This window comes from Tympanuchus pallidicinctus, unplaced genomic scaffold, assembly GCF_026119805.1.
Source record: "Tympanuchus pallidicinctus isolate F22 unplaced genomic scaffold, pur_lepc_1.0 scaffold15, whole genome shotgun sequence".
NCBI classification, from domain to species: domain Eukaryota; kingdom Metazoa; phylum Chordata; class Aves; order Galliformes; family Phasianidae; genus Tympanuchus; species Tympanuchus pallidicinctus.
Window position 1 is genome coordinate 762501 of NW_026294669.1, and position 15000 is coordinate 777500.

Sequence of the window (15000 nt, forward strand, 5' to 3'; positions counted from 1 at the left end):
CTCCTCATTACACTTCAATATTGTTGCCTCTAAAGGTCACCATTGCTGAACATAATCACACAAAATCAAAACTGCAAACTTTATATATCATGGAGGTAGTAAATAGCTCGGAGGTTTATTTTCTGGTGCCTGAACAACACTCCGAGCCCATTTATAAATTCCTGGGTGCCGTGGCACGAACCAAATGCTTCCACAGTGACTAACAAAAGCTTCAATTAAATCAATTTCCTGTAAAAAATATTCAAAATAATTTATTAGGTCAGTATCAACCGGTCTAATCAAGCAATTGTTCCTTGCTAACTTTAATTTGCATAATTAAAAAAAAAAAAGAATTTTGATTATTTAAAAGAAAAAAAAAAAAAAACAAAAAACAAAACCAAAACAGTTGATTTTTAACAAAACAATTTCCAGGCCAGATTCCTTGGGTTGCTTTTTGCAGGGGACCCCAGGATTGATCAGAAGGTTCCTAGGGCTCGCTGTAAATCACGCAGTGCTCCATTATTTTCCTATTCTCTGGCTTTGGTTTCTCAATTTAGCTGCCTGCCACCCCCAGGCAGTGCGGCCAAGCCAGTCTCTGGCTGGAGCCACAGGCAGGCTGGGGAGGATGGCAAAATTCACAGAGGGAAATATTTGGGAGCTGGTGATCTCCCTCTGCTCATGGCCCCAAAGTGCTCTGCTCAGCAGCAGCGCTCCATGAGGACATGGGATGTGATCCCCGCTCACGTGGTGCAGGGCTGTCCCTCATCTTCCAGTGAACTTGTGCCAGCTGAAGAGGAAGCCAAATAATTCAGCCCTGGCACTGCCACTTTTCCCATCTAAGGTCAAGGGGAATGGGAAAATCTTCGTGGTAAGGAGTTGATGATACGGACAGAGAAGTGAGCAGTTCTGTAGAAAGATGGGTTCATGGAAGAAGGAAAATTTCCAACAGCCAAAATCATTTGCAAGCCAGTTGTTAAGTTTAGCCAAAGGCAAATACAAAAAAAAAAAAAAGGAGAAAATAGAAAAAGATTTCAACTATAGGACTAATGTACTTTTTAACGGACCATGTAACTTGAAAGACTTTTTCTTGGTGAAATGGGCCATTCAGCCAGTCCAAAACAGCATTTTGTGTCACTGACAAAAAAGGAAGGCTTTTCATGCTGGTTCAAGCAGGACTGACTTTATGCCAGCTTCTCGGTTCAGCCCGGGCACCAGAAAACCCACACTGCTGCCAGAAAGCTGCTTTCCAATTCCGAGGCCATGGGGCCCCTGCCAGGACCACAGCACTGCAGGGCGTCCTGCTTTAGCATGCACAGAGCTCCCCTGTGCCTGCACTGCTGCTGTGCAGAGACCCCTGCGTAAGGGCCAGGCTCCCAGCACAGCTGCCCAGCTGCTCCCCAGCTCTGACAGGGGGACTCCAGACCTGCTCCCAGAGCCCATCAAGTCCATGTGTACAGCTGATTCTTGGCGGTTTATTTTAATCGAAGCAGAATGTCTGATCTTCTGTCTAAATCTGGAGGGCGTCCTTCCTGTTTCTTTATGAAGAAATGCTGCTCAAGTACTAAATAAGCATAAGAATTGACATCTATCTGCCACCTGCTATATTTCTTGCCTTGCAAAGTAAAGACTCAAAGGAGATGAAAAGCTCCATTAATAAGATTATCACCGTTCTTTCTGATATCTAAATCTGTGCCACCAGCCCTTCCTTCATTGAGCAGCAGATCGCAATCATTGCCGAATCCCAGGTTTTTGCTTCTGTGTGCAGAAATGCAGCCCGTGCTGTGTCACTGGGAGCCTTCCAAACAGCAACGGCATATCATTATCATATTAGTGACAGTAGCAAAAATACTTTGAAATAAAACCGCAGCATCGGACCAGCATGCATGCCAAGGGCTCGTCATCACCTCATGTACCTAACGAGCCCTTGGCGTTACAAGAAAGCCAAGTGTGAAGTTTTGCAGGCACTGCTGGGTGCTACTCACTGCTTCCACATGCTTCACTACCCCAGCTCTGTGTTGTGGGCAGTACCCAGGGGCATCCTGGCTGTGCCAGTGCTGAGGAGGGGACCAGGGAGCTCCGGGCAGTGGCTGTGGCTCTGTGTCTGCCCCTGGAGCTGCTTGCACAGGACTTTTCCCATGCTCAGCTTTGAGTGCTGTTGCTCCTCTGCTTCTTATTCATGTGCACGTTGGGTTTGCCTCACATGTACAGCAAAACACATTTTACTGGTGTCTGGCTCTGTCCAGAACTGTTACCAATATTGTGTGTATCACTTGTGTACAGAACAGCTTTACAAATCTTGTTTCAGTAGGCTTGGTGTTTCTCTGCAGGCGCGGGATGCAGGCAGCCTCGTGCCCAGCAGCTTGCTATGCCACCAGACCTCTTCTCTGAGGCACTCAGTGCCTGTGGCTCAGCTCACTGCGACCAGCTGACAGCAGCCCAGTTTACCTGAGCTGCTCCTGGCTGCTCTCCCCCATCAGCTGTGGCTGATCACAGGTGCCTGAACTGGGGCCAATGTGGTCAGGGAGCAGCTCAGAGCCCGGAGCCTCTCCATGCTCCATGCTCACAGTCCCCTTTCCCTCCACACCCTCCCGCAGAGCAGTTCAGCAGCAGCAGAGGTTAAGCAAGCATCAGAACACACAGAACACCAGCTGTGCAGCACGCTCTGTGTGCAGGGCAGAACACACGCTGGAAGGCTGGGTCTGCCCGTGCAACGCCTGCTGGCCCACACACAGCCTAGTGGAGGGCCATGTCTGCCCATACGAGGATGAGCAAGGGGCCATGTCTGCCTACACCAGAACTAGCACAGGGCCAGTGCCGCCTCAGGAGGGCTGTGGAGCAGCCAGGCCTGCGGGCAGGGAAGCTCCAGAGGACAAAACGTGCGGGAATAAATGGCCTCATTGAGAGCAGCGCTCAGAAACAGCGCTGACGTGGGGCTCAGGCAGCCGTTCAACTGCTGCGAGCAGGGCGTCCTGCTCAGTTCAAAAGATGGCCTTGTCTGCCTTGGAACATGGCCCCCAGACACTGCCGGCATTGAAGGCCGCTCAGAGAGGCACAGCCCTTCGCCTCCCCTTCCCCTGGAAACTCCCCGATATAATCCATCTTTTCAGGAGCAGCAGAGTAGATGATGCTCAGGCCGGTCCCCTTGCCGGGCTGCGCGTCCCTGCTCTGTGCAGAGCACTTTGGGCAGAGGTTACGGTGGCACAGATGCTTTTCCAGATGGAAAAACAAGTTATTTCACGCCGATTTTCCTAAAAGCCAGGGGGTGATGAGATTTCCCAAAATGCTATCTAGTTTGTGCTGAGATTTTTGGAAATGGACTCCACCCATGATAATTACTGTGATCAGTGTGCGGACATTTTGGAGAGTCTTTGTTATGCTAGTGCTAATGACTAGGTGCTTTGCACAACCAGATTTTGCTGCTTTTTACCACAACAAAAGAACCAGGTTCCTATGAATAAATCTGTGGCAAGACCACGCACAATTATTAGGCTTAATACCAATTGTCCCTCATTAATGTTTCAGAGCAGCGATTAGCATTTTGAGGCAAACAAGGTGTACTTAGTTAGTGGGACGCGACCCTGCTGTCATCACATTATATCTATGATTAATGATCTTTGGAGGCAGAGAGCTTGATGTTTGGGCACTAATAAGAGCTCAGAGGGAGGGGACCACCTTAGGGCAGCATCCAGCTCTGGAAGATCCCAGGAGCTGCAGCGCGAGCCAATGGAGGGTTGCACAAAGTGAGATGGCTGAAGTGGGTCAGGACATTTCCTTAAGCCCACGTGTATGGGGTGATCCCAGAGCAACGGCCACAGCACAGCACAGTGCAGATCCCACGCTGACCACTGCTGCAGTGTGATGCTGGTTACCAAGGTCTTTGCCTCCAAGGATTGTTGGCCATGTTGTTCAGCCTCCTCTGGGTGGCCAGCCTGGATTCATCAGTGCATTATAGGCACAGCAGGACCGACTCTTCGTCCCTAGGACAGAGATCTCACTTTTCCCCTTTTTGTATTCCTATGCATACATTCAGACATTCAGTACCTGGGGAAATGAGTGCTGTGCACACCTGGGTGCACCATAGCACCACAGAACAGCGCGGGCTGAAAAGGATCTTGGAAGATCACCGGGTCCCAGCTCTCTCATGGGAAAAGGGAGCCTGGATGGAATTACTCAGTTACCAGTCCAGGCATGTCCTGAAAACCCCCAGGGATGGGGACTCACCACGTCCCTGAGGAGGCTGTGCCAGTGGTTGCTCTCACTGCAAAGTATTTCTTGGTCGGCAAGTTCTTAGGGCCCCAGTTGCTCATGAAATCACATCATCTACACAAAACCTTATAACTTAGTAACGTAGGTTATTGTGAAGAGCAGTTGAGGATACACGGCTCGGAAAGTCATTTTGTAACTGAGGAATGTGTAAACAGTGGGGGCCAGGAGTCAGTGTCATGAAGAGACGTGGCCAATGGCTCCTTGCAAATGTTTGATATTTAGAGGGAAGAATGTTATTTTTGCTGCCAAATTTTAATTTAATTAGGGATTGTTTGGGTTTCGTTCTTTGAAATGTGTTTTTTTTTTGTTGTGTTCATTGAGAAGCATCATTGCCATGGTTACTGACAGACACGTGCAGGGCAGCATGCACACTTCGACGTGGTGCTGCATGATCCACAGACGAACAGCAACGTGCCAGGGGAGGAGATGGGAGATCTCTAACAAGAGCATTAAAAGCCTCGGAACAAATCAGGAGATGTTATTTGTCTGTACTAACAGGAACGCTCCCCTGGTATTCCCTAGCTTCTTCTCCACAATCCTACGTAAGCAGTAGAAGAACAGAGGGAAAATTAAATGAAGCTGTGGGAAGAATGCAGAGTTTACCATTTGATTTTGATTTGGGATATTTTTGTGGCAAACCCAGATTTTTTGTTTTTTTTTCCAGCTGGGCAGCTTTTGCAGACACTTTGCAATACAATCAAGATGCAGCATTTGGCAAAGAAGTGTTCAACAACGTGTGCCCAGTAAATTTACAATGGGAAAACAAGCTGAATAATGCTGTTTTTTTCCTCTTTCTGTTGGTTTTGTGCAAGAGAACATTATGTGCACTATGAGAACACCAGAGTTCAAATAGCTTACCAGAAAAAAGGAGGAGGATATTGCACAGGCCCATGGCCAGATGGGGAGCAGCGTGCTGCGCTGCCAGCAGAGCTCTGGGACGAGGACAGGGGGACCCAGCATGGCCACAGGAGATGGCACAGACTTGGGTATGGCACAGCTGCACGCTGCCAGGGGTCCTGCTGGGGCTGGAAGTTTGCTGCGTGCGCAGTCCTGCAAGGCTGAGGAATGCATAAGACTCTGGACACGGACCCCTCCAAGGCCACTGGTCTGGGCCATCTCTGGGACACCTCAGGTGTTTGCAGCCCAGGAAAGCTGGCATCTGCAGCTGCAGCCATGGGAGCCGATGGCAGCAGCAAGTGGTGACAAATGGGCCAGTTGTGGCTCCAAAGCAGGAACTCCATGGCATGCTCACCCTGCCCCAGCCATCTGAGAGACAAGAGAAGAGGAAATCTGAACATCAGCTCAGGGATGGGGCTCATTTCTCTTGATTTATCTGGCTTCCAGCTACAGATTAGCATAGTGCTGCCCTGAATTGCTCTCCCTTTGCTTTTAAAAGCATGACAGTTCACAACATCATCCATTTAAACACAATATGATGCTCACAGGGCTCGCCCTTCCTGCCATTGGAGTGAGTGAAAAATGTTCCATTGACTTCAGTGGATCAAAACCTTAATAACTAATTTATAGCTTATTATATTATTAATATTTCAGTTCTTTCTGACATGTTCTCAGTCACATCAGCTACTTGAGTGCACGTTGCTGGCACTGCTCACCCTGTATGGTGCTGGGATGCCTTCCTGGTCTGCAGCAAAGGAGATGACACTGCAAGCACAGGGTGGGCTGTGGATTGACGTTGGACGTCATTCAAGTTGTGTGCACTTCTTTGAAGCCTTGCTGCACGGTGCCTGGTTCTGGCACAGGCTGCCCAGAGAAGCTGTGGGTGCCCACCCTGGAGGTGTGCAGGGCCAGGCTGCGTGGGGCCCTGGGCAACCTGATCTGGTGGAGATGCCTGCCCACGGCAGGGCTTGGAGCTGGCAGGGCTGCCAGGTCAGCTCAAGAATTCTGTGATCATACTTCTGTCCCGTTCTCCTTCCTGGTGTCTCTGTCACCACCCCGTGTGTCCTGTGCTGCCCTGCCTGGCTTGGGAAGCCGGGCAGCCCCTCTCTGTGGGGCTTCCCTTCTGCCTCCCAGCCCCGAAGTGCAGGGAAGCAAGAGGGAAAAAACCAAAAAGGCAGAAGTGAGCTCATGTGATGTTTATGCTCCGAGTGCACAGAAGTGCCATTACGTTAAATCACAGGGAAGCACGCACAGCCTACTTCTTCCTTCCACCTGCATGTGATGCTGACACGGCTGTGCTTTCCACCAGAGCTCCCAGGGCTCCTCTGAACACTGACTGTTGACTTCACACCAGGCACCTCCTGGCGTCCCCTTCCCAGAGGGACAGAACGAGGGGCAGCACTGGGACATGGGCAGCACTGCATGCTCAGCCCCTCTCACCTGCACCCAGCAGCACGGGGCACGGCGAGATCAGGAGATGAGAACAGCGCACACCTTGGACATGGCTCTTATCTATTATTAAACACTGTCCTCTTCACAGAATTAATTAACATCTCTTTTTCCACACCACAGCAGATCTAGTAGGAAATCTGGCATTTTGACAGATGACTATGGATATTTTCCTATGGAGACATAACTTTGGAGACACGGGTTCCCATTCGTAAATTATTTAATAAAATTGTACCAAGTGGGCGCCCAGAAACACGACACTTTCACATGTGTTCTTCCATGTGTGCCTGAGAAACGAGCTGATATTTACAAGCTGAAATTATAAGGCGGGTGAGATTTTGTTGCTTTCAGCAGCATCGCTGCCTCTTGCCCAAGACACAGAAGATGCTGCCATGGAAAAACACCCAATGGCAGCATCCCAGGCTGTGCATCAGTGAGTAAAGCTCCCATCCTGCCTGCACTCCAAAGCTACTTCTCCAGCACACGGCCCTGCCCAGCTGCCCACTGGTGCTTACAGCTGAGCCCCGGTGCACACGGGCTCCTGCAGGCTCTCTATGGGGATGCAGCAGGAGGGAAGCAATTCCTTTTTCTGTTGCAAAGCTGAGCTTCATCCCTAGGCTAAAAGCATCCCTCCTTGGCTGCGCTGCCCATTCCTGGGCTGGGTGCACCTGCACTGGGCTGCGAGGAGCTGGAAGTGGCACAGACAGCCGATGCTGTGCGCACAGACCAAATTCTGAGCGCGTTTCTTTCTCTTGACAAGTAAAGAGGAATTTCATGCAAATATTTTCTTACATAATACATTTCAGCTGTCTTTTTTTTTTTTTTTTTAGAAATCTGGTGGTACATTGCTGCTAAAAATAATAAATGCTGCTTTTTTCGTGAGGCTGCGTGCTGATATGAGATGTGCATAAAGCAACACCTCCTTTAACATGAAGGCAGCTAACGTACAGAAGGCAGAGTGCACACAGCACGTATTGGGAAAGCAAAGGCGATGCAAAGCAAAGCCAACAAGTGTTAAAATAACAGGGCAGAGACTACGGCATGGTTACATTGCTGAGAGGGTGGAAGCAGCCTCTGGAGTATAATAGGTTTTAAATTGGAGGCCTCTACTTAAAACCCAGAGGAAATAAGACGGGTCAAAAAGGCAAAAATTGCACAACTGTTACATTACTTTAAAAGACAATCTAATTTCTCCTTCAGAAATTGCCGTGTTTTTTGGAAGATGTCTTTGACAAAAGATGTCACAATTCAGGTGCATTGCTGAATGAAAGAGTGGCGGAGAACCCAGAATTTTATTCAACTTAAATGTTTCTGCGAGCGTTCCATAAAGATGTGGCATTTCATAGAACCGATTCAGTATAAATTGGGGGGGTTGAACTCGGGAATACAAATTGAAATAGGAAAGATCTGTTTGAGGCCAGTGCTACACGTGCCACCTAAAAATATGCAGAGCAAAGGCTGCACCAAGCCCGTGCAAACCCTGCCAGCAGAAGCTGTTGACCTGTGCAACAGAACAGCAACGCTTCTCCTTTCCTTCGTCCTCAGCCCATTCACGTGGGACTTTCCCCTTTGGTTTGCTGGGACATCAGATGTGCAGCACCAAGAGGAAGGTGTCCCTGCCCACACACTGCTGCCGGCGCAGAGCCCCGGGCACTGTGGGTGAGCAGCAGCGAAGCCCTGGCCGCACTTCTGCTTTCTGTCTCGGTTCCCCAGCACTGCTGCTCCCGCGATGGCTGCGGGGAAGCCGTGGGGGTGAGAGTGCGGTGTGCGGGGGGGATCGGTGCGCAAAGGGGGAGCGCGCGGCGAAGCACCACCAGGTGCCACCGCAGAGCCCGGTCACAAGGCGGGGCTGCGTGCTGGGCAGCGCTGATGGCGGTGCTGCGTTCGTGCAGCGTCTTCACCCCGTCCAGAATCACGACTCAGCGCAGCGTCACTCAGCCCGGTGCGCCACAGCACGGCGTAACACGACCTGACACAGCACAGCGCAGCCCAACCTCTCCCCACACAGCATCCCATCCCATCACTGCACGCTTCAGATTTTAGCCTAGCATTCCGAAAGCTGAAAAGCCTGAAGAAATGATACCAACCAAATCTCCTTAAGTCTCCTCCACGCATTTTACAAGAAGCTCAACTTGCTAAATCTTTCTGTGTAGTAGCACAATAATTTCTAACAAGGCAGTACAGTTTCCACCAGGGCATGTTTAGCCCCAGTGCAACACTGATTTCTGGCTTTTTGTTCTCTCTTTTCAGGTATTGAAGGAGTGGGACAGATTTTCAAGCAGGCTTCAGCTTTTGCCAATCTCTCCCAGCCGTGACAGAGCATGGTTCAGCTCTGCTGTGCCAAGGTGTCTGTACAGCCCCCCTAGAAAAGTAAAAACTCAAGAATACCAAGTTTCTGTAGACTGAAACACTACCAATACTTCTTTACCAGTAGAAATACTATTTTGTGTTTCTTTTCTTTCAGTGAGCTCTTAATTTGTGAGTTAGCAGGGCTATGCAGCGTGCCACGTACCTCAGCTGCATTTCATAAATATTTAACAGTATTGAAAAACAATAATTTTCTAACTCAGAAAACAATGTTACAGGAATTAAACAATTGCTAAGTGACCACTGAGCTTTTTCATGAATCCCATCTACTTTATTAAACCAAGACAATCCAAGATAGCCAATTACAATGCACTGAAATGTACCATCAACCGGCTGGGAAATGCTATTATATTTTCAGCTTCCGTGTAGTTCAGTGAAAATTAGAGTTAAATGTGTATTTTCAATGCAGTAGGTTATTACTACGAAGTTAATCATACCATTACTTTTTACTGTGGTTCAGTACATAGAAGTTTAAAGGAACCCTGACAGAGAGCAATAAACGAGGCAGCCCTCCATGCTGCACCTGACATTGGTACCACGCCAGGCTCAACGCAGCCTCCCCAGCTCCTCTCCAGCCGTGTCACTTGTAGAATTTGCACTTGACTTTTGCAAACATTAAACGTTCTTGTCACCGAGAACTAATTAAGAAATCTGGACCACTATTGCTGAGCTAATTTTGTTCAGGTTGACTGCATGTTCAAATCTGACTCTAGATGCTCATCTAATGTATATTGTGACCAACTATTTCGGTTGGATTAAGGTAATTACCTAGCTCAACACTTTTCTGATGCATTTTACAGTAATGGAATCCGAAGCTTTTATATGCTTCTCAATCTTTACTTCAGAGGATTGGGAGGGTAAAGCTGTGCTCGAGGACAGAAGAGCCAAAGCCTGCATGAATAACCAGCCCACAGGACAGCTCAGCTGGATTCCCCAGCTGAGGAGGCAGCAGTCTGAGTGCTCCATTAACAGCTTCATTATCACAGCTGTGAGAAGGAGAGCAGCACCGGGATGAGAAACAATGGTGATGTGCTTCGGATCTCAGGAATGAGGGGCTTGCAGGCAGCACGGAGTGACTCAGGGAGCTTCCTGGATCCAGCATGCTGCCCTTCCATGGCGCTCCTCTGTAATCTCAGACTCACAGGATCTACACCCAGAACCATGCAGTGCAGCAGCGAAGGGAGCCAGGACACGGCAGCCACCTGTGCTGGGGAGAGGCACAGCAGGGGTGGCCTTTGGCCATCACACACCGCCCCGACAGCTCTCCTAGCAATTAATCCCACGTCTGTTCACCTTATTGGAAATGTCCAACCTCTTCGTTTTGCTAAAGTGTTTTATTTCCAACTACTTGATGGCTGACGTCAGGGCCTGCGCATTTCTTTCCTCGGTGCATAGCGCAGAATATTGTTCAATAATCTGGGAGGGGAAGAAAGAGGAGAGTCTACAGGCATCTCACGCTCTTTGAGACCTCCACGTGAAGGCGTTTGGTCCATGGAAGAGATAGGGAAGGGCAGCCCAAACTCTTCTGTGCTCCACAGCCAACGCGTTGCCCATAAGGCACTCAAGTGGCCATTTGTGATGGCTCTTTCTGGGATGCGGCTGCTTTCATCTTTGGAAATTGCACTGAGGTTATTCCTCATACGGCACAAATTGGACAATAACTTTCAGTCCCTACCCATGAACCAGACTCGAGGCAGCCAAGTGGAACCGAAAGGTTCTCCCAAGTCTATTACCAGCGCCCTGACATATCCAGTCTCTAAACAGACTTAGCACGTGAGACACAGGAATGCCAATATTTATTAGGTGCTCACACTTTTCCCGATCGATTTCAGCCACCACCTGAAACATGCGTGCAGCAATGCAAAGCACAAGCAGCCCAAACAGCCCCATTTGCTGCAATTCAGCCTCGTAGAGCAGACCTGGATGTAGCTGCTCTGCGTCCATCATCCCCAGTGGCACCACAGTGCGGCCCAACCGCGCCATCCACCAGACGTGCGTGCTGGGGGCTGGGATGTAAGCGAGGCTGTTCCCAGCCAAGGCTGCGTGTTGCCCTCCAGCCTAATTTTAGGAAGGATTGATTACAACATACAGGCCACACAGAGCAGGAATTCCATATGGAATCCAAACACCCGGTACAGAACACGACCCTTTGGCCACTATTGCACGATAGGACCATCAGGAACGAGTTAAAACTGGGGCAGACTGCACGCTGTTGTTTTGTCTCCACGCAGCCATTACCAAGAGGAGGGACATCGATACGCTGGTCCTTTTTCTCCTGTTTTTTCCTTTCTGTGATTAGGGAGAGGGTTGACTCAGAAACTACAGTTGAGCTTTTTGGTACAATTTACTCCAGTGATTAAAATAACTGCGCAGAATTAGCGCAGCTCTAACGCTGCTTTTTATCCCGGCTGGCAGAAAATCATTGCTCCTGGGATAATTTTTAACCCAACACAACGACCTCTGTGAAATACATCCAAAAGTTTTATGGTTTTCCCCTTCGTGCTAATTTAACGTGGCTCACTTGTTTAATCTGAAAACGAACACGTTCCAAAGAAAGTAATACGGTTTGCAACGAGACACTGCAGGAAATAATTAGGTTGCAAGTTCTGGAGGCTTTAATATGGTTGAAATTATATAACTATCTTCGCATTCCCCGTATGGTCCTATTAAATGCAGTAGGCATTGATGTTGCTAACTGTCAGGAAGCAAAATGAAAAATAGTTTTAATAGCTGCTCTTTGACCTGTTTTATATTTTATGTCAATTATAACAGCATACAACCATGCATAATTATGAAGCATAGACGCATTAAAATGTACACATAATTTGTGTTCTTATGGCAACCACTGCATTAGGATCCAGAAAACAAACTGATGACTTCCTATTGTTCAGTCATCTTAATATCAAACCTGCCAGAGTTTTGCCTATCATCTCACTCCGCATAATTAAAAAAATACACATATTCTGAGGCCAACCAAAATCACCACGGAGCTGTGCACCCACGTCCATACTGAGCCTCACAGCACCCGCTGCATGAACACAGCCGTGTGCAGGGCAGTCAGGCCTGGGCTCTCCAATGCTCTGTGTCCTTCGCAGTGGTTGTTTCGTGGTCCACAGGAAATCTGCAACAGTGCTTTGACTTCATTTAGCTCTTGAACAGGAGTGCTGCTGTGTTTGGTTTCAGATGGGGAGAGGCGTCCTAATTTTGTAGCCAGCTGATAGAGATGAGAACATCATCTCGGACCTAACATGGATCTGTGCTGCGCAGCACGCTGGGCCAAAACGGCACAGCTGAGCTCTGGGGTTCAGAGATGGCTCGTTAAGAAAGCGGTTGTTGCTCAGACCTCGTTCCCAGCACAAAAACACCCGGAGGTAAAGCAGAAAATGTGGCTGCGTTTGCTGTCCTCCCCTGGAGATGCTGTGACAGGAGGAACCTGCATCTGCTCCAGCGCGTCCCAGGATGCCACAACTGCCACAGTGTGAGTGTTTTCACATCCTTGAGGAACTACCAGTGAAGATGATGAGAGCATTGATGATGATGAGCTTTATTTCTCTGCTTTGCCAGGCATCCCATCCACCTCAGGGGACACATTTCTTACCCAAAATTTGCTTTCTATTCCAAGCGTTTCCCTTGTGACAGCAGCCCACCCCACCTCTTTGACTTCTCCCTTCCTGCCCTTCTCCCTCCCCGTGCCCCAGGACCTGTGATGAAGTTCACACTTTGACTGCGTACTTTACAAAGCACGGATTCCTAACGCTTCCGTTCCAGGCGCTGGCAGCATCCCCTGGCTTCTGCCGTAAAGGCAAGTTCACGAAGTGTCTTCTGAAGGCAGAGAGAAGCATGAAAATCTGTGAAATCCAGGAAAAAAACCATCCGCTGTGACACCAAGGCACACTGCGTTTAACTGGGATCTCTCTTACTGAAATCATCTGTTCATGTCACCATCTGGAGAAGGTTACGGGAGCAGGCAGGGCGCTGGGATGATGAGGATGTCCAAGTCCTCCAGAGAGCTCCAGACCCGCGGGACGCCCGGCAGAGGCACAGAGCAATCCAGAACTCACCCTGTGCCCCACAGCACGGCACTCAGAGGGCCACGCACAGCACTGAGCTCAGCCCCGGCCCAGCAGGGCGCAGCGGGCGGCCCCACGTGCCAGCAGTTTGCTGCCAGGACCCAGCAGCGCCCAGCAGTTCCGCAGAGCGGAGCCATCCCTGCGCTCAGCACTGCTGGCACGGCCTGCAGCGCCTCGTGCCATTTCCTAACAGCGCGCGGGCACCCAAGCGCTGCCCCGGGAGCACTGAGCTGCTGTCATTGTCCTGATAGCGCCTCGGCACTCCTCCTGGCGCACGCGTTTCTCTGCTGGTGTTTCTCTGTGAATATCTATTCCGGAGCCTGGCAGGAGCTGAGCTTGGTAGAATTTCAAATGTAGAACATGACCTGCAATCTGCTTTCCATTTGCCTACATATTCCTTCACCGTAAGGCTGGTTCGTGTCGTACCTTGGAGATGATGCTCTCGTTTCGTTACGTCTCTGGGTGTTGCACGCACAGAGTGTGGCTGCCTAGTTTAAAAGCAGCTTTAAGTATCCTGTTGTGTTTTTTTTTTTTCCCACACGGCTTAGGGAGCTTACAAATATTACAGAGAGGAAAGGGGAGAAATAGGGAAACAGAGGTGAGTGACTGCTGTCGGCAATTAACACTCGTGGATGGAAATGCATTGGAATTTTGAAAACGCTCGAAACAAACCGAGCAGAAAAACTTCTCAGCCCCATCTCACACACACTGCATAGCGAAGGCAGCGCAGAGCAGCACTTGGTCACTTTCGGGTTGGTTCTGGAGCAGGGCACGCAGCCAAGCAGCTCCTGTCTGAAACAGGAAAATGAAAGGCAGCCGCCTCCTCGTCCGGCTGTTTGGAACAGCTGCTGGGCCGCTGACGTGCAGACTCAGTGCTCACCTGACATCAATGCACCGCCTCAGCGCCGGGCTCTCCCTGACCCAGGGCTGCAGCGGATCCCACGTGCTGCAGCTGCCCGGCGCCGGTGTGGCAGAGCAGCCCGCAGCTCGTGAGCACAGCGTGCAGAGCCAGGAGATGAGCAGGAAGCTCTGCTTGCAGCTGCAGAGGCGGTCAGATGCACAGACAGCAGCACTGCTCTCATCGCATTGCAGCTTCTCAAAGGGAAACCTGGCGGAGATGGAAGAAACGAGTGAGGAGCCTCAGGCTGCCGGAGCTCATCCGCAGCGGGGTCCAACTTTTCAGGCTGCTGATAGGAAAGCTCCTGTCTGCCGCAAGCTCGGATTTGGGCATCCCCAGCCCGCTGACTGAACTGTCACACAGCTTGTAAACAGGAGGCTGCGCCGCGTCCTCGGAGTGGTTCGAACAAACTAACATCATAACAAGAGTGTTTATGGAAAAATGCTGAAGCGCTGAAGCAGAAAGGGCTTAGCACTGATCAGACCTCTTTTCCACCTTTATTCTTCGCTATCCACATTGAAATGCAAATATCAGCGCAGGGTTTCCACCAGCGTGCCACTCACAAATTGAAAAGCAGTTTTTATCTATGCAAATGTAAGCATGGTAATTGAAGTTAATCAATCAATGCTAGCTTTCACTAAAACCTTGAACATGATTGAATAAAGTAATTATCATTCAGCAGAAAATGATGAAGTTGTAGACAGCATGAACCTTATTAAAGGAGGATTTTGAGTCACAATGGCTTAATTTAGCTAACAGCCCAGCCTTAGCCCAAGCAACACGCTACCCTTGCTGGAATTGTTGGAGGGGAGAGGGGAGAGGGGAGAATAAAAGAATATGACTATTCTTACAGTGTTGGATCAGTAGAAGGTACTTGTTACACCACAAAGTATAAACCATCATCAACATCCTTATTCCAAATGGATCAGTGAACAGAGATCGCTGTGACACAGCAAAGGGGTCCACCTGAACAACAGTCGATTAAAATTGTTATACTTTGAAATAAAATGGAGACAGTGACACAACTTCAACGAAAAGGAGCACAGTGATCACTGAGTTCCAACCCCTGCTGTG